Source organism: Zalophus californianus, chromosome 5, assembly GCF_009762305.2.
Source record: "Zalophus californianus isolate mZalCal1 chromosome 5, mZalCal1.pri.v2, whole genome shotgun sequence".
Classification (NCBI taxonomy): domain Eukaryota; kingdom Metazoa; phylum Chordata; class Mammalia; order Carnivora; family Otariidae; genus Zalophus; species Zalophus californianus.
The window spans coordinates 32,258,553-32,278,163 of NC_045599.1; the positions used below are offsets into that span (position 1 = coordinate 32,258,553).

General features: G+C 45.1%; 1 protein-coding gene and 1 non-coding gene across 5 annotated transcripts in view; both read left to right on the plus strand.

Moving 5' to 3' along the window:
- Positions 1-2,927: 2,927 nt before the first annotated feature.
- LOC113930000 lies at positions 2,928-3,032 on the plus strand. The gene has a single exon (XR_003522386.2). It is a non-coding gene; the product is annotated as a U6 spliceosomal RNA (small nuclear RNA).
- A 14,722-nt stretch (positions 3,033-17,754) lies between these two features.
- MATR3 (matrin 3) overlaps positions 17,755-19,611 on the plus strand; it is a 45,739-nt gene continuing 43,882 nt past the window's right edge. For 2 of the 4 annotated variants that reach the window (XM_027606636.2, XM_027606641.2), the window contains exons 1-2: positions 17,756-17,848; positions 19,194-19,231. The gene's annotated coding sequence lies outside the window, so the exon portion shown is untranslated. Of the gene's footprint in view, positions 17,849-19,193; positions 19,232-19,611 lie in introns of all 4 variants that reach the window. The other 2 variants (XM_027606644.2, XM_027606642.2) reach the window with 2 other exon arrangements.

Below are 19,611 nucleotides of genomic sequence, written 5' to 3' on the forward strand. Positions count from 1 at the left end.
AGAGGGGGATGAATGAGAGAGGAAGACACAGGAAGAAAGGGAGAGCTTTAGGCAAAGTAGAAGGAGATGGAAGGAAGGAAGGAAGGAAGGAAGGAAGGAGGGAGGGAGGGAGGGAGGGAAGGAAGGAAGGAAGGAAGAAAGGAAGGGAGGGAAGGAGGGAGGAAGGAAGGAAGGATGGACGGATAACACCAATGAGAACTCACTCTGTGCCAGGTACTTTGCTAAGTGTTTCCATGGATTAATTCCGCTAATCCTCACAGCAACCCAGTGAGGACAATCAGGTTAATATTGCCATTGCACAGATGACAACACCCCATCCCGTTACACCCGTTTTATTTTGCCACTATCTACAATGGGCTTATTAACTCACTTATGTGCTTCTTGCCTTGTTCACAGCCTTTGAGCAGTTTCTGACCTGAAGTAGGTTCTTAATAAGAATACTTGTTGAAGGAACAAAGGGATGAGAAGCTGCTGGGGAGTGAGCCCCCACCTCCCGCGCAGGATGATGTGATGGGGAGGGTGGACGGAGGGCAGGTGCTGGAGGTGTTCTCTCTCTCTCCACAGACACAGAGGGAACTGTTATCAGCTGATGTGTATTTAGTGAGGAAAAACCCATTATCTCCTCCATCCTTTTCAGTTGTTTTCTTCCTCTTTCTCTTTCTTTCTTTTCTTTTCTTTTCTTTCTTTTTTCTTTTTTTCTTTTCTTTTCTTTATTTCTTTCTTTTTCTTTCTTTCTTTCTTTCTTTCTTTCTTTCTTTCTTTCTTTCTTTCTTTCTTTCTTTCTTTCTTTCTTTCTTTCTTTCTTTCCTTTCTTTCTCTTTTTCTTTCTTTCTTTCTTTTTCTTTCTCTCTCTCTCTTTCTTTTACTTCCCTCAGATCTTGTGCCCCTTCCCATCCCACAATCAATTCAGCATCCGCTAATCATCTCCTCAAGTTCTGTCTCACTCTCATTCTTGTTCTTTTTGCTTCCCAGCTTGCTTCTCTTTCCCATACCTCTCTTGAGAGAGAGCTCATCCAACTAAATGGCGATTGGTGATTTCAGAAGCCAACTTTCATTGCTGGAAGTCCAGGCTTGTACCAAAGCCTTCCCCCTGCAGAGGGCATTTTTCTCCATCTATAAAATGGACAGAGTTTTTTACAGGGTTTTTGAACACTGCTGGTGGGCCTATGAGGGAGGGGTCTCAGAACCACAGCACTGACCTTCCCACATCCTTATCCAGGGAAGCCTTGCCAAAGCCTTGAGACCACTGGCATCCAATTACCCAACAGAGAGCTATTTCCTCTCTCACAGTGTGTGCTATTTAATGCAACTTGCAATAAATATAAATCAGAGGATAATAAGCCTCACTTTCCCTTTGTCTTTAGGGTTTTGAAAACTCCTCAATCCATTAAATAGCAGTGCTTGCTGAAGGTTTAAATGGCAAGACCACAGGATAAGTGTACGAAGACCATGTCTCCACAGGGTTGGTAGTATATCAGAGTGGCTGGGAATGTGGGCCTTGAGATTCAAACAGCTTTGAGTTTGGAGTCTGCCTTCTGTATGAATAGATAATAGGTGACAAGGGTGGAAATTGGGTGTCAGATGAGTCCTTTGGTACATTCCCCAAATCAGTCGTTCCTCCTAGACCCACCAGAGCCTCCTATACCAAATCAGTTGTAGCATTTGGCCAGTCAAATTGGAATTATTTCTTGCAGCAATGTTCAACCCACCAGACTGAGCTCCTCAAAGTCAAGAACTCAGTTTTTTCTTTGTATCCCTAGAGCCAGGCCACATGCTGGACATGAAAGAAGGACATTGTACAGACCTTCATTTTCTTTCACACAATGGAAGGTACTCGTTTTCTTCCTCAAGATACTGCTATTCCTTAAGACTTTGATATGCTTAGCACCTACTGTATGCCAGGCACCCTAATGATGTTATCTTCTTTAGTCCTCATAATGGCCCTTGAGTTAGGGATTGAGACAATAAGCATTATCTCTCACCTGGATTATGGAAAGAGCCTCTTTCCGGAAGAACTCTGAGTTCTTCCTCATGTGATACCCAACTTCTGCTCTTCCTATCAACAGGGTATGCACACAGCAGACAGAATGATCCTTTTAAAATCATGTCATTGTGGGGTGCCTGGGTGGCTCAGTCGTTAAGCCTCTACTTTCGGCTCTGGTCATGATCGAGCCCCGCATCGGGCTCCCTGATCGGTGGGAAGCCTGCTTCTCCCTCTCCCACTTCCCCCTGCTTGTGTTCCTGCTCTCGCTGTGTCTCTCTCTGTAAAATAAATAAATAAAATCTTTAAAATCATGTCACTGTTCTGCTCAGAACACTTCAATGGCTCTCCATTTCCCTCAGCATAAAATCCAAATCCTTACTACATTCTACAGCACCCTACATTACCTCCCTAACCCCCAGCCCACAAACTTAATGACCTCATGCCCTACCACGCTCCCCCCTTGCTGCCTCTGGTAAGCCACACCGGCTTCCTGACATACTTCTCAAACATTGCTGTGTATACACCTGCCTCAGGCCCTTCCTGACTGTACCCTGTGCCTACAAAGCTTTATCTTGATCTCTCCATGGCTTGTTCCCTTGCTTATTTCAAGTTTTGTTCAAGTGTCACTGTGTCAGAGAAACCTTCCTTGAACCCCCTGCGGTGATTTTAAAATATGCCCACAAAATCTCTGATATTCCTCCCTTCAAGAGGTAGAACACAATCCTCCCCACCCCCTTGAGTGTTGGCTTGACTTAGTGTCTAACTCTTAAATAACAGAATATGGTAAAAGTAACAGCGTGTGACTTCTAAGACAAGGTCATAAGAGGTTTTGTGATTACCTTAGTCTGGTAATGAGACATCATCAGGCAAATGCAAATTCAGGGACATTCTACATAATACCTGATCAGTACTCTTCAAAATTGTCAAGATTATGAAAAACAGTGCCTGCTTCGGCAGCGCACATACTAAAATTGGAACGATACAGAGATGATTAACATGGCCCCTGCACAAGGAGGACACACAAATTCATGACGGGTTCCATGTTTTTACCATCAGGGAAATGCAAATCAAAACTAGAATGAGCTATCACCTCACACCTGTCAAAATGACTAAAATCAACAACACAAAAACAACAGGTGTTGGCAAGGATGTGGAGAGAGAACCCTATTCACTGTTAGGAATGCAAAACTGGTGCAGCCACTCTGGAAAACAGGCTGGAGGTTCCTCAAAAAGTTAAAAATAGAACTACCCTAGGGCGCCTAGGTGGCTTAATTGGTTGGGCGACTGCCTTCGGCTCAGGTCATAATCCTGGAGTCCCGGGATTGAGTCCCACATCAGGCTCTCTGCTCGGCGGGGAGTCTGCTTCTCCCTCTGACCCTCTTCCCTCTCGTGCTCTCTATCTCTCGTTCTCTCTCTCTCTCAAATAAATAAATAAAATCTTAAAAAAAAAAATAGAACTACCCTAGGATCCAGCAATCTCATGACTGGGTATTTACCCAAAGAAAACAAAAACACCATTCAAAGGGATACATGCACCCCTATATTTATAGCAGCATTATTTATAATACCCAAATAATGGAAGCAGCCCAAGTGTACATCAGTTGATGAAGGGATAAAAAAGATGTGTGCGTGCGTGTGTGTGTGTGTGTGTGTGCGTGTGTGTGTGTTGTGGAATATTACTCAGCCATAAAAAAAGAATAAAATCTTGCCATTTGCAAAAATGGGGATGGGGCTAGAGAGTATAATGCTAAGCAAAGTAAGTCCATCAGAGAAAGACAAATACCATACGAATGGGTATTCCCACATTTCACTTGAATGTGGAATTTAAGAAACAAAATAAACGAAGGGGGAAAAAAGAGGGAGAGAGACACAAACCAAAAAAACAGATTCTTAATTCCATTTTTTTTAAGGTTTTATCTATTTATTTGACAGAGAGAGAGCACAAGCAGGGGGAGTGGCAGGCACTGGGAGAGAGAGAAGCAGACTCCTCGCTGAGCAAGGATCCCAATGGAGGACTCAATCCCAGGACCCTAGGATCATGACCTGAGACAAAAGCACACACTTAACAGACTGAGCCACCCAGGCTCCCCCAGACTCTTAATTCTAGAGAACAAATTGATGGTTACCAGAGGGGAGGTGGGTGGGGGGATGGATGAAATAGGTGATGGGGGGATTAAGGAGTGCACTTGTCGTGATGAGCACCTGGTGATGTATGGAATTGTTGAATCACTGTACACCTGAGACTAAGATTACACTATATGTTAACTAACTAGAATTACAATAAAAACTTTAAAAAAAAGATTATGAAAAACAAAGAAAGAGTAGGAAACTACTGTCGATCAAAGAAGACTAAAGAAACATGATGACTAAACACAATGTGATCTCCGGGACTGGATCATGGAACAGAAAAGACATTAATGGAAAAACTGGGGAAATCTGAATAAAGTCTGTAGTTTAGCTAATAGTAGTGTCTCAGTGTTAATCTCTTGACTTTGAGAAATGTACCATGGTTATATAAGATATCAATGTTAGAGGAAGCCAAGTGAAATATGTAAGGAACTCTTTGTACTATTTTTGTAACTTGTCTGTAAACCTAAAATTATTCCTAAATAAAAAGTTTTTTTTAAAAAAAGGCATTGTGTCTTCCTCCTTGCTCTCTTTCTTAGACCATGTGCATGCTGCCATGTCATGAGGATACTCAAACAGCCCTATGGGGAGGGCTACCTATGTGGTAAGCAACGGAGGTGTCCAGCCAACAGCCATGTGAGTGAACCATCCTGGAAGAGAATCCTCCAGCCCCAGTCAAGGTTTCAGGCAACTGCAGTCCTGTCTGACATTTTGACCGCAACATCAAGAAAGACCCTGAGCCAGAATGACCCAGCTAAGCCACTTCTGAATTCTGAGAGTCACCTCAGAAACTGTGAGGCGATAATTTATTGCTGTTTTAGGCCTCTGAGTTTTAGAGTAAACTATCTAAAATAGCCTCCTTCTAGTCACACTCAACCCTCCTTTCTAACCTCAATTTTCTTCATAGCACCTATCAGGTGACACCACATGATATGTTTGTTTATTTAACTTCTGTCTCCACCCTAGAATGTGAGCTGCATGCAAGGAGAAACTTTGTTTAGTGTATGTCCCTTGCACCTAGAACTGTGCCTGACACATGGTAAATGTTTGATAAGGGATAGTTGTAATTATTATTTTTTGATAACAGGGGGGTAGGTAAAAATCCCTTCTCTATTCTCACCCAGAAAAAAACAAAACAAAACCAAACCCAGCCCCTGGAAGATGGGGGCCAAAGTGGTTGACGCTGAGGCAATGTAGAACTAGGAAATGCAAGCAAAGATGAGTCAGGAACTCTGAAATTTGACCGAGTTCTTCATCCACTAAGAGACTTCACACAAGTTTCTTCCTCCCTCTGGGTCTTTGTTTCCCGGAATATAAAATTCAAAAGACTGGGATGACCTACAAGATCACCAAGATTTCTCTCGGCTCTAACAGTCAATGATTCTAAAGGTGGCCTGGGAGGAGGCATAGGGCTCAATTCCGGAGATGGAGGAAAGGAGAAGTGAAGAATATGTTTCATCCTCACAGGAACCAGGCAGAATCTGCTTACCTTCATGCTGTGCTCACCTCCCAGAAACCCTTTCCCATTTGATAGTCTATTCCTTTGCCAAGGCCCGTTCCCTGCCTCTGCAAAGCCCACAGGCTCCCCACAGGCCTTAGCACAAGTCTTCATAACACATTTCCCACACTGAACTATAACTGGACCTTTGTATCCTGGGGTCTTAGCTCCTAAAAGGAGTAAGTCAGTCCCAGGTCAACACTCTCATGCTTGCAATTCCCTCTTAAGGAATTTAGACCCTAAAGGAAGGAAGAAGAGAGAAAACACAGGAGGAGGTGGAAACCCAGGCATATTCTGGGACTCCCTTAAACCTCTGCCCTTTCTCTCTTCTCCTCCAGTCGTGGCCTCACCACCAAGAGAAGCATGCACATCGGCCTGCCTGCCCCTCTGTCTCACCTAAGTACTGGGTCAAATGCCATTTATTTGAGCCATATTAACTTTCCCCTGCTCCTCCCTCCCTTAGTGCTCCACCCCTTCCCCACAATATACACATCCTGGGTCCCTTCCCAACTTCTGTTCCAGGTAGCTCACGCTTCCTAATATTTGGTATGAAGGCAGGTTTGAGGCGTATTTTTTTCTCCACAATAGCTCATGGGAAGGCTTGAAGAACTTGCTCTGTTCTGGGAATCACAGGTGGTAGGATCCTGTTCAGTCTATAAAGTGAGGTTGGGAGCCACGGGAGATGAGGCAGGTCACGCCGGCAGGAATCAGCCTTGGTGGAGGATTTCGTCCCACAGGCCATGGAAGCCACTGAAGAATTCTGCACAGATTGGAACTCACTCCCCTTTCACTCAGCCCTCCTTACTTACATCCCTTCCTATTTCTCTCTGCCCCCCCACCCCATCCCATTTGCCTCATACCAGAATCTTAATAACACCAAAGATTTATTGAGAACCGTCACTGTGTTAGTTTTCTGTTTATATTACCTCATTTCCACCTTTCAGCACTGATGAGGTAGGTGTTATTGTCCCCACTTCAGGTAAGGAAAATGACTCCAGTGAGTGATCGCCCTGTTGGAAACTGAGGAAGAAGCAGAGCCCAATTTCTTAATCATTACACCAATTGGTCCCTGCTCTCTACCTTTTTGCAAATTTCTTCTTTGGGGGAAATGTCTTCTTTGGGGGAGATGCCTATAAGGAGGTCTTTGAGGTCAGGAGGTAGAACTGGGGAGAGCGAGTACAGAACCAGACTATTCTGGAACTGGGATTTCCAGGTTCTGATGGGACCTCTCTCGCCCAGCCTTCCTCCTCTCTCTGCTTGGCAGGAAGTGTCTCCCATTCTCCCCAAGCCCTGTCCTGATCTACTTGCTTACTCCAGTTCCCACATCCTCCTTCACCTCCTTATATACGGTTTGTCCTTGTCTTTCAGGTTCTAGGTGATACATTTATTCTGCAAATGCCTGGATGGAGCGGGACACTCTGGAAGCTCTGCAGATAATTTGAGTGTCTAGAGAGAAAGGCTCTACCTCCTCACCCTGTCCTCTCCAACTCTAACAAAAAGGGTCTGGCCTGACCCTGGGCTTCTAAGGCTCTTCAGCAAAGGTTAGCTCCTCTCTACCTCATCTCCCACACCTACCCCTATGCCCTCTCACAGGCTACAAATATATAACCATGTGCTTCCTCAAACATGCCAAATTCCTGAAATCTTTGTTATGTGCATTTTCGCTCTCTGGAATGCCACCATCCTTCCTATCCCAAGTTTTTCCTCAGGCTTGGCTCAAACATGATCTCCAGCCCCAGGGATGTCATCATCACTCAGGCTCTCATCTCTTGTCTGGACTGTTCCCTCACTGGCCTTTAGGATGCTTCTCTGGCCCTACGCCATCCAGTGCCCACACTGCGCCCAGAGTAACCTCTCTAAAATCCAACCTTGATCTTATCACTTCCCTTCTTAAAACTTTCAAACGGTTTCCCATGCCCTGAAGGTAAACTCATAACTCAATCTGGTTTGCGTGCTTCTTCTACCCTACTCCACCCACTTCTCTTGCTTCATGTCTTCGGGCCCTTCCCACCACCCTACTGGTATTCAAGCCAGATTTCCTGACACTTTCACTCAGTTCCTTGAAAACTGCCTGTTCTCTCTTGACTGGATAATGTTCCCTTGGCCGGAACTCTCTTCCCTCCTTCTCCCCCAGGTGACTTCTACTAACCTTTCAGGCAGATCTCAGCTTGGACTCACTTCACTACAGAGCCTTCCAGAACGCCCCCTGATGAAGCGAGATGCCTCTGCTTTCTGCCCCCACTGCCCAAGATTTCCCCTAGGACAGCATCTATCTAGTCTGTTACTACTATCTGTTTGCTCATATGTTTCCCACACCCACCCAGGAGCCTACCTTCTTCCCAGCCATAACCCAGAGTCTAGTACTGGTAGGCTCTCCATGAAAAACTGTTGAATTGGTGAGTGAACAAAGCCTTCCCTGTCTCCACAATGTGGACTTAGGCACCCACTGTAGTTTCTACCACCACCGCCTCATGGTTACTATTCTGGATAATGGGTGATTGCTTCCCTGCATGTTCCTCTCTGCTGATGGATGAGCATGGCACCTTGAATGTACTCCAGTGCCTAATGCAGAGGTCAGCATTCACCTTCCATCCATCTTCTTTTATTTGTTAATTCTCATTATTTTTAACACATTTTTGTTGAATAGCTACTATATAATAGATACTTTGGATGCAGCAGTGAACAAGGTAGCTGCCCTCGAGCTCACATTCTATTGGCATATATGGTTGCCTAGTGAACAGGAGGTTCAGGGGATCTCAGTCCTACTGGGAAGCCCCTGAGGGCTTTCCTGTCTACAAACTACAGCCTCGGTGGAAAGAGAACATATTCTCTTGGTGACCTCTAGACCTCCCTTTGTCTAGGTCTCCATGGGACTAGTCATCTAGCAGCGGCGGGAAATGGGAGGGAGGGAGCGGAGTGGACAATGGTGTTGCAGCCCAGTGCCTACATCCAGCAAGTCTGGCAACTGGCTTTTTTCTCTACCTGGAACCGAGAAAGAAGGAGATCGACAGAGGGAAAGACATAAATGGATAAGGACAACAGAGGAGAAAGGAAGGAGAGGAAAAGTGAACACAGAGTAGGAAGAAGAGGAGTCAGAAACACACGGACAGGGAAGGAGACAAAGGCAGACTGAAGGACTGTAGGATTGAGCCCTGCCCCTCTCATTTGGGTCACTGAGGGGAGTGCTGGGAAGGATTCAGTTTTGACCTCTTGGGATTCCCTAGATGATCCCTCAAATTATCTCTGGCCCCATCTGGCCCAGGAGGCTTCTGCCAGGGACCCGCCAGCCCCCAAGCCAGGATATACTCCATGTGACCCTCATGAGTAGGGACAGGCAGTGATGGAAAAATGCAGTTGCTCTGGGAACAGCAGTCCCTGATTTTCATCTTTTTCCGAAAAGATCATAGAAAAGACCCTGTGTTCACCATCTGTTCCTCACTGGGGGCTCCAGGCTCTGCTCTCTGAGATACCAGCCTAACACTATGCCAATCTGCAGGCACAGCACAAACTCCTCTGAGCTGGGAGCTGGGGAAGCAGCCCCCACCCCCAGGAGCCCCCAGATGCCAAGCACGAGCCTGAGTTGCTAATCATGCCCTGCTCTTGCCAGCAGCTTCAGCCGCTCGCTCCTGAGGCTGTGATGCCATCTGCTGCTCAATTTAGGAAACTGGCCGACTCTGGCTGCACAACCAAGGCCAATCAGGGCAGGAGTTGGGAAGGGGGCCCACCTGGGGCTCAGAAGAGCCATGTCTTTGTGGACAGACCCAGTACTGGGCGTCAGGGACAGAGCAAATGCTCTGTTCCCTGTCGTCATTCTCCTTAGACAAGGCAGGATGCCTCTCCTTTACAGGAAGGTACCTCAGGGTTCTGGAGGGATGGGTAGGTTGGCTCTGCCCTTCATCAAAGTCCAGTGTTGTCTCCAGATTAAATTGCCCAGAGAGGTCCCAGCCTGCCTTTGAAGTTCCATAGCTCTCCTCAAACCTTTTTTTTTTTCTTTGCAGGTTTAAGTAAGATTATTCCCGGTTATATTAATTGGGTGAATGAAATAATGAGGCCAGGCCTAGGGAAAGTGGGGCTTTGGAGAAATAAGCATGCGCATGCTGAATTGAAATAAGACCTTCAGATTCTCAGCGGGTTTCTGAACTTCCTGCTGTGTTGTCCCTTTTCAGACCTCAACCCAGGTAGGGTTATGAGCTCCAGTATAGGGGCCACACCAATGCCAGGCACCTATTTTTGATATTTGTTCAACTAAGGGTTAGCTTGAGGAAAATTCCTGCAAACCAGCTGAGGAGGTCAACCTGAGGTGATTCCACAATGATCCCCATCTCCTGAAAGTCACCCACTTATAGTCCCCCTCCCACAAAGAACAAGGGTAAATCTGTGTGGCCAATGGAATATGACAGAAGTAATGGTGTGTAATTTCCAGGATTAGATTATAAAAGACTCTGTGGCTTCCTTCTTCACATCCCTCTCTCCCTCCCTCTGTCTCTCTGCCTCTCTCCCTCATCACTCACTCTGAAGGAAGCCAGTGGCCATGTTGCGAGCAGCCCTATGGAGAGGCTCCTGTGGTATAAACTAAGGTCTTCTGTCAATAGCCACATGAGTGAGACTCAAGCAGATCCCCTTGGGAAGCCTTCAGATGACTCTAGCCCTGGCAGGAAGCCTGACTGCAAACTCATGAGTGACCCTGAGCCAGCTTGGCTGAATTACTCCCATTTCCTTACCCTCAGAAACTGAGATAAATGTTCAAAGTTTGGGGTAATTTGTTATGCAGCAACATAATAAATCTGTCATATGGTATTATTATTATAATATCATGGCATATCATCTGCATTATATCACTTCATTTCCTTATAAGATCTAATATGTGGACCCTACCCCCTCTTTAACTCATCTCCTTCTACCCCACCCTCTTCCCAGGTCAGCCTCACCCAAGGCTCACTCCTGCTTCACTCTGGCCCATTGAATTTGCTTTTCTCTCTCCTGGAGCCCCTTCCCAGCTACCCCTAAATCTCTGCACAGTCAGTCACTCCCTTATCTCCTTGAGGTCTGTATTCACAATGTAGACTTTTCAAAGTAGCTTTCCTTGATCCTATGCGCACCTGAACTGCACCTCCTACCTGTACCTATTCTTTTCCCTATTTTTATCCTTAGCCCTTATGATTATATAACATATAAAATAAAATATATTTTATATATTTATCTTATAATTTTTAAAAGATTTTATTTATTTATTTGAGAGAGAGAGCATGAGAGAGAGAGAGCACAAGCAGGGGGAGTGGCAGAGGGAGAGGGAGAAGCAGAGTCCCTGCTGAGCAGGGAGCTCCATATGGGGTGCGACCCCAGGACCTGAGATCATGACCTGAGATCATGACCTGAGCTGAAGGCAGACGCTTAACTGACTGAGCCACCCAAGTGCCCTATCTTATAATTTCTATCTCTCCCCTTGAATGTAAGTTCCATGAAGGCAATAATTTGTGTTTTTGTCTATTTTGGTCACTGCTCTAGCCCTAGCACCTGGACTAGTGATTAGTGATGCACATAACAGATGTGTGATACATATTCAGTTGAATGGGGGAAATTGTCATAATTCATCAATTACAGCATGTATATCTCCTAGATGCCATATCATATATCACATGCCAAGTTATGATGTCACATGTATATTATATTTAAACGCAGTGCAAGACGGTGCAGAGAGAGCCTAGAGCCATAAATAACAAGACCTAGCTTTGTTGCTTGCTGGCTAGCTCCGTTACTATAAGAGAGGCATGTATTACTCTCTGAGCCTCAGTTTTACTCATCTGTAAAGTGAGATTATTATAACCTTCTGTCCTACCTATAGTGTAGGTGTAGAAATCAAATAATGAATGTTACAAAATTTTTAAAAAATCTAACATATATGTTTCTGAAATGTTTTCCAAAGGCCATGTCATGTGTTTCAGGATATACTCTTTGGGGTTGGGGGAGATAAAAAGAGATCGGGGGGGGGGGTGGCGCCTGGGTGGTTCAGATGGTTAAGCATCTGCCTTCGGCTCAGGTCATGATCCCAGAGTCCTGGGATTGAGTCCCGCATCAGGCTCCCTGCTAGGCGGGGAGCCTGCTTCTCTCTCTGCCTCTGCCTCTCTCTCTCTCTGACTCTCATGAATAAATAAATAAAACATTTAAAAAAAAGAGAGAGAGAGATCTGGGAAATTTGGGTTCCAGTAATCCAATGACTCCTTTTGGACATTCACACATTAGCATATGAAAGGCTCTGAAAATCCTGCAGGAAAGGTCTTTTCCTAAAGCACCTGACTAAACTTGGTCTTTTTTTTTTTTTAAGATTTTATTTATTTATTTGAGAGAGAGAGAAACAGCATGAGAGGGGAAAGGGGTCCGAGGGAGAAGCAGGCTCCCCGCCGAGCCGGGAGCCCGATGTGGGACTCGATTCCAGGACTCCGGGATCATGACCTGAGCCGAAGGCAGTTGCCCAACCAACTGAGCCACCCAGGCGCCCCTAAACTTGGTCTTGATCTTTACAAATACACACAGAGCAGCACCTGTGTTGTCAGGATGGTATTGCTACTTTAGATCAAGATGGAATTCTAAGTTCCTGAAACAGAAATCCCAGTGGGGTGGGCAATGAGATCCAACAGCTGAAACGGAGATCGGGAGGAGGGAGGAGGAGGAGAAAAAGAAAAGGGAGGAGGGAAGAGAGGGGGGGAGGGAAAGTGAGAACAAGGAAAAGGAAGAAGAAAGAAAAATGGTGGTGAAGGGAGAAAAGGACAACTAAACTCATCCGTGTTGAAAAGAACTCTGCAGAACAAAGGCAACCTGAAATTTCCCAGGGCTGGAGGGTGGAGGAGGAATCCAAGAGTCCTGGTGCTGCCCACGGAGCCCAGCTTACTCCTTTGAGCATTGCCCCTGCCAATTTCCACGGTTGGAGCTAAGGCTTCCTTTTCAGCTTCAGGAAACCTCTGATTGAAGAGATTTCTCCTTTATCAGGGAGGAATCAGGTAAACCAAATCAGCAGCTTCTCCATTTAGTGTACTTATTAAGTGCCTGAAATGGCAGCTGCCATTTTTCCTTTCCTCGGGAGCAATAGCCTTCCTGGCAGCATCCACCTCCCCCAGCACGCCTGGCTTGGAAAAAGGGAGAGGAGCTGCAGTTCCTCCCTCGAAGACTCCCTAAGCTAAGCGGGAGAGGAAGAGGTCGGCAGGTTTATTCTTGACCTCCAGGTAGGCCTGCCCCAGCCCATGTTACATCTCATTTCAGTCTTCTCCCTATAACTCCATTTTTTACTGCCTTTCCTTTACGAAAGAAGAAGGGAGTGATTTGACTGTCCTAAGTTGCATGTATAGAGCAATTTATACTAATCATATGGTTATAACCCATCTCTCTGGGCATATGATTAGTGAATATTATTTGAGGAACCCCACTTCCCACCAACTGGGAGACTGGGCTCTTTTTTTTTTCTTTTCTCCGAGTGTGTGATTCAAAGTGCGGACAGGGAAGTCATGAGAAAGAAAGTAACATAGGTTGAGCACCTGCCTGGTCCCTTATATAAGACATCTCATTCCATCTTCCCAACAACCTAAAATGTAGAGATTCTAATTCCCATTTTATAGGTGAAGGTACTGATGTCCAGAGGTCACTTAAAGTCAAATAGCTGACATGTAAGGTGGTGCAGTTAGAATCTCACCAACATCTGACTCCCAAATCCATGTTTTCTCTACCCAGGGGCTTGACTGTATCACACAGAAACCTGGATCTTTGGTTTTTTTCATTCCTTGTGATATATTAGATTTATTCCCTAACCCCACAAGCATGCTGGGATTCTGGCGATTTTTACATGCCCATTTACTGGGGGGTACACTTAACATCATAAAAGTACAAATAACTCCCTCAAGTCTTTGCTGTGACCAAATCTGAACTCACTCCACCTGATGTCCACCTGCCTCATCAGACTGTAATCTCCATAATGGTAAGGACCATGTTTGTCTTATTCATCACTCCACCTCTCCTAGTGCCTACCATAGGGCCTGCCATGTGGTAGATACTCAATATGATGTATTGATGAGGACAGAAAGAGAAGACTCTGTAAAACAAGATAAGAGAATCCGAGAAAAAGACTTAAAAGACCAACATTTAATTTAAAGAAGGAGAAGAGAGGTGGCTAGGAAGAGACTGAGAGACAGCAAGATAAGAAAACTCAGCACAAACAAGCAAGATAAAAATAGCCTCTTGCCACTGTCCTTTTAAAATTACTTGCTATATTTGAGCCTAAGTGACAAGTAAAATCTCCTCTGTAATTTCCCATGTGTTCAGCTTAATGAATTTCTGGCAAATGGTTTCAGCATTGGAGGGCCAATTTGGACATTGTGGGGGTGGAGTTGGTGAGAAAATGAAGGGTATGGAAATAGACTAATTGAGTCTAGAAACCAAATGAAGAGGTGATTGGAGGCAAGTGAGGAGGGAGCCAACCCTTGGAACTTGCTCAACATCAAGAAGGACTGGGAATTGGTCTTGCTCTAGCTGATGCCATTATGATGTTTCTCTACAGAAGAAGTCCAGAATCCCAAGATGCCTTGCAACGATTCTTTCTGTCACACTGCCTATCTCCTAAAGACTTCTTTATATAAACAGCATTATATTAATGATTTAACTTCTGCCACTGGAAGGAATAAAGAGACTCTGTCTCTTTCAGGTCCATAGGTCTTGTACACAGGAGGTATACCATAAATGTTGAACCAAATCATTATGAGGGAGGGAAGTTAGGGAGTGCAAGGTTGGGAATGCACAGTCTACTCCTTTGCATCTGTTTATGCTGCCCACTCAGATGCATTAACTTCTCTGTATACTGAGGAAGGAGCCCCGAGGGGACATAGGACCCAGAATAAAAAGTCCTTTTTAAACCTTAAAATTGGCAACAACCATGAAAACCACAATTTTAATCAGAACTGCATATCTTTCAGGTCCCCTAATATGTTTTTCATTCTTGTTTTAATAGCTTTTTTGGTATGGAAGTCACATACCATACAATTCACCCATTTAAAGTATAGAATTCAGTGGTTTTTATTATATTCGCAGATATGTACCACCATCACAGTTTTAGAATATTTCATCATCACCTCAAAAAGAAACCAGAACCTTGATCTTTCTCCCCTCTCCCCTTCAGGCCTGAGCAGCCCTTAATCTTTTTTCTGTCTCTACAGATTTTCCTATTCTGGACTTCTGTATGAATGGAATCAAACAATATATGGTCTGGCTTCTTTAACTTAATGTAACATTTTCAAGGTTCATTCATGTTGTAGCATTCATTCCTTTTATGACCAAATAATATTCCACTGTATGGCTATCCCACATTTTATTTATCCATTTGTCAGTTAATGGACATTTGGGTTATTTCAACCTTTTATCTATTATGAATAATGCTGCTATGAAAATCTGTGTACAAGTTTTTGTATGGATATATATTTTCATTTTCTGGGGTATATACCTAGGAGTGGAATTGCTGAATCATAAAGTAACTCTATGTTTAATCATTTGAAGAACTGCCAGACTGTTTTTCAAAGCAGGTGCACCATTTTACATTCCCACCAGAAGCGTATGAAGAGTCCAACTTCTGTATATCTTTGCCAATTCAACTATGCTTTTGAGAAATAACAAGGACAACTATAGGGCCCCACTCTAATCTTAATAGCTATTACAGAGAAGCACCAGGAGGAGTAGAGTACAGGGATGAAGGAGGCATCCCTCTTCAACTCTAAGCTCTTAGGATCATCCAGTGGGAGTGCTGCCATCTCTAGTACTCTCCCTGACTCCCCCAGCTAGGTTAGCTGTCCTCTGACATCCGCCCAAGGATACCTACACTATTTCTCTTTTTCCCCCCATTAGGTTGTAAGCTTTGGGTAGGCAGAGATCTCTATTGCTCTGACTTTATCTGAAGCACCTGCACAGGTCTGGCAAATGGTAGATGTTCAGTAAATGCTGGTTAACTGACTGAATATATGATTGAACATTTCTCTACTGATGGTTCCTGTCCAGGGAGGAGAGGAAAGGGATCAATCTCAAGGGCAAAAGTCTTCAAGAAGAGAAGCAAGGAGACTATAGACAGAGGAGAGAGGGAAAGGCACGTAAGAAGTTTGGGGACCTAGTGTCCCTTAGGGCTAGATCCGATTATGAGGTCAAACTCAAAGCTAATGAACCTACCCTAATCCTTTGTCTTTCATCTGGCTGCATTTTTTTTTCCTAGAAATTTTCCCTTTTCTTTTTTTGTTATTATTCCTAACAATTTTGTCTTTGCCAGAATAAGAAACATTAAATAAAAATGTGGAAGGAAAAAAAAAGAATAACACAGAAACAGAGTAGAAAAGTAGTGCTATTACAGGTAAAAGACCATGTCAATCAACTCACCAAAATGAATTCAGAATTTAAAAGGTTAGAGGCTAAGAAGGTTGACCCTGAAGAATTTAACTAGGAAATGCAGAAATCATAATCTAGGTTTTCCTCCGTAGGACACTGAATGCCCTATACCTAAAAAAGGTTACTACATTTTCAATGACATGACAACATGGCCCACCACTCAGCCTTACTCATAATGGTTGGCCTTCTTTCCACACAAATCCTGCCTCCTACCTGACTAATCTATGAATCCAGTAGTCACCAGGTCATTGGTCCTTCTCTCCCCAAAGGCCCTGTATTTCTCTAGCCTCAATTACTTCCTGTCTCTTCTCTGAAAGCACACATGCACATATTCACACAAACCTCATCTTTCCTTTTCCTGAATCCTCAGGATAGCTCTCCTTCTCCATTTTGTGTGTTTAGAAGAGAAGAAAGCAAAATATGTGAGATGTCAATGCAATTTTGCCTTTAGCAGAGCTCCACAGGACAATTACCCACCCAATCTGCAGGGTTTTATAGTTCTCATAACCCTCTTTTATGAACACACTGTGACAGCCAGATGCAGGCATTGATTATGGCAGCAGTCTTCAGCCACATTCCTATTTAACTTTAAAGCAGAGCCCCTGCCTACCGGCTCAGCACTGTTCATGTGACTTTTTTAATTACTGTATTTATGTAAGCCTTTTTCCAACCAGAGCCTGTGTCCGACTCCATCAAAACTGGAGGATTTGTGCTTACCACTTCTTCTGTCTCTCTCTGGCCTTAGAGCCTAGTAGTGTCTGTCTCTAGCCAGAATCAATTTTGCACTCTGGCCTTTCTCAAGCAGAGGTCTGTGAGGAATGCGGTGCGCTGGAAACACATTTTCTTTCATTATGACAGCTGAGGGAAGATAATAAAACATGTTGGCAGATGCCAAGGGCAGTGGCTGATTCCTAGGGGTTTGCCTGGCAAAGGTGCCAGGTGCTATAGATGAGCAGACAGGATAGGCTGCTGTAGGGGCTAGGAAAGAGAGGGGCTCCAGCTTTACCAACTATTCAGCAGGACAGAATCCTACTGACTCTAGCTAATGGGAGAAGGAAGTTTTAGTGTTCATAAGAAATGCTGATAACCTGGTGGGCAATCTGTCTAAACTCAAGATGTGCCTCTTTGGCTGACTGTGCCACGGGGCAAGGCAACTCTGGCAGAGAAAGCCAGTATTCTTTAGCGACTGCAACTCAGCTAAGGATGCCACTGCAGGGCATCAGGGACGCTGACCCACAGGGTTAGGCTGCAGGAGTGCCAGGCATTATCTACCCGAAAATCTTCTGGAGAGAACCCGAAAACTAAACCCGAAACCTGTGTGGGTGGTTGACCCATCAGCCCAGGGACAACCCTACTGGAGAAAGCCTGAGAGATCTGAGCGGGAGGTGGAAAAAGCGTGGGCTGCACCAGCAGGAACCCAAAGGCGCCATTCGTGCGAGAGGATCCGGCGTCCGGCGGGCGCTCGGTGTGGACAGGCAGGAAGCACGGCCCCCCCTTAGGACACACCAAGTTCAGTCTTTAGCACCTCCGAACCCAACGCCCCCTCCCATCCGTAAGTAACAAACGGGATGGGGGTCAAATAAGTGTAGCCCTCGTGCAGATTCCTGCCCTTCCTATTGCGTGCCGCTAGCTTCTCTAAGGAGTAAGCTCACTTCTGCCACGGCTCCTGCATTTTTCTAACCCGGACTTTCCTGGGCGGGGCTTCCGGGCCCCGCCCACTGAGGGCCTGCTCCGTGTCCGCCCCGGGGCGGGGCTCCTCTCGCTGTCGGGCTGTCCTTTTCCCTGCGGCCTCTGCTCCGGCGGGAGCACCCCGGCGGAGCTCCAGACACGTGCGGGTGAGTTAAGGGCCAAGTGGGGAGAAGCTTGGGAGGTTTACTAGTTCGGGGAGAGAGGCAGCTGTGGGGAGGCTTCTTCTGAGGCACGGGCCGAATTTGGGGTTCGTTCTATCATGACCCAGAGTTTGGAGGGCATCTAGAAGAGTCGCTGGGAGAGTGTAGCCCTAGAGTCGCCCCCTGTTTTCTACCATCCCACTTGTCCCTGGAGAGTCACCTAGATCTGGTCTGAGCGAATCTTGCTTCCCAAGCGCCTGGCGCCAGGGCCAGGGGCTGGGGAAGATTTGTGATGAGCACGTGTCCGGGTGGAGCTCGGTCAGGTCTTTCAAGCCCCTGAAAGGGGCAGCCTTTCTTAAGATTGGTTTTTAGACCTGAACAGTGGGCCCCCTCTATTTTACTTTTTCTCTCAATTGTTTGGAGTTGGTTAAGAGTGAAATTAGAGTATGGCTGGAAAAAGGTATTGTCTTAGATACCCTAATCTTACGTAAATAAGGTAAATTACAATGGTGAATGGGTAGGAATATTTACTAGCATTCTTGCAAACATTTTGGTTACTGCTTTCAACCAATAGTTGAGGTCGTTGGCTGGAATGGCGGCTTGTTTCCAGTTCCTGTCATACCCATTATCACATCGGATTTTTCTGAAGTACTGCTTTTATTGTTCTTCAAAAGGTCTCATAATCCACATCCTCTCCAATCTAGTTTTAACCAGCCTTTCCGATTTTCACTGCCCATTGCTCTCCCAAGGTAACATTTCCACTTCTATTCCCCCTATTCATCATCTCCTTGCCTGGACTGTAGCTCTTGATAACAGGAAGTGTTTATTGACCACATACTCTATACCAGATATTCTTGGGCTTAATTTGTATTAGTTTTTGGTCTAACCAGCTTGTGTACAGAGTACTATTGATAACATTCCCATTTTACAAATGAGACTGAGAGGTAGAGAGGTTACTGGTTCACTGTTACTTAGCTGTTAAGTGATAGAGCCAAGCATCCTTCTACTTGTTGAATAGATCATTAATATGCTGCTGTTGAGGGGCCCCCGACTGGCTCAGTTGCTGGAGCATGCAGCTCTTGATCTCAGGGTTGTAAGTGAGAGCCCCATGTTGGGTGTAAATTACTTAAAAATAAAATGTGAAAAAAAAAATGCTCTTGTTGAGTTGCTGTGGCACATGGCTAACAGATGATGTGAGAAAATAAAGCTAACCAAGGAAAAGCTTTTTGTTTTATTGCCTATTTCTATGACTCAGAAATAAGTTATGGGGTTTTTGCGGGCAGAAGTCTTGAACTTCACCTTAGTGTTCACTACTGTTGGCCGACTCTAACCTGGATTACTTTGATTGCAGAGGGGACAGCCGTGGGCTTTGGACAGAGGCAGCCCCAGGTGAGTGCAACTTCATTAGCCTGCCTTCGGCCCCAGCTGTAGGCAGCTGCCTAGGTTGCTGTGTACCTAGGCAAGTGTTACACTGCTGGGAGAACAGCAGCCGATAGCTGGTTGGCATTCTGGACCTGGTTCATGCCAACTCTGTTGTTAACTATACCAGGATGCCAGCATAATTGTTTATTCATTAAGGTTAAATCTGTAAGGGCATGACTTCGCAGGGAGAAACCTAAAAATCCAAATCTTTTTGAGTGGTTCTTGTTCAACAGGTTTGCCTAGTATGAAGTTACTTGAGTCATATCTTGGAAACAGAACAAAGGTAATCAAGCCATGAGGAATGTAGTAGAGGGAGAAAGTCACCTTCTTACTTTTTGAATGCCTAC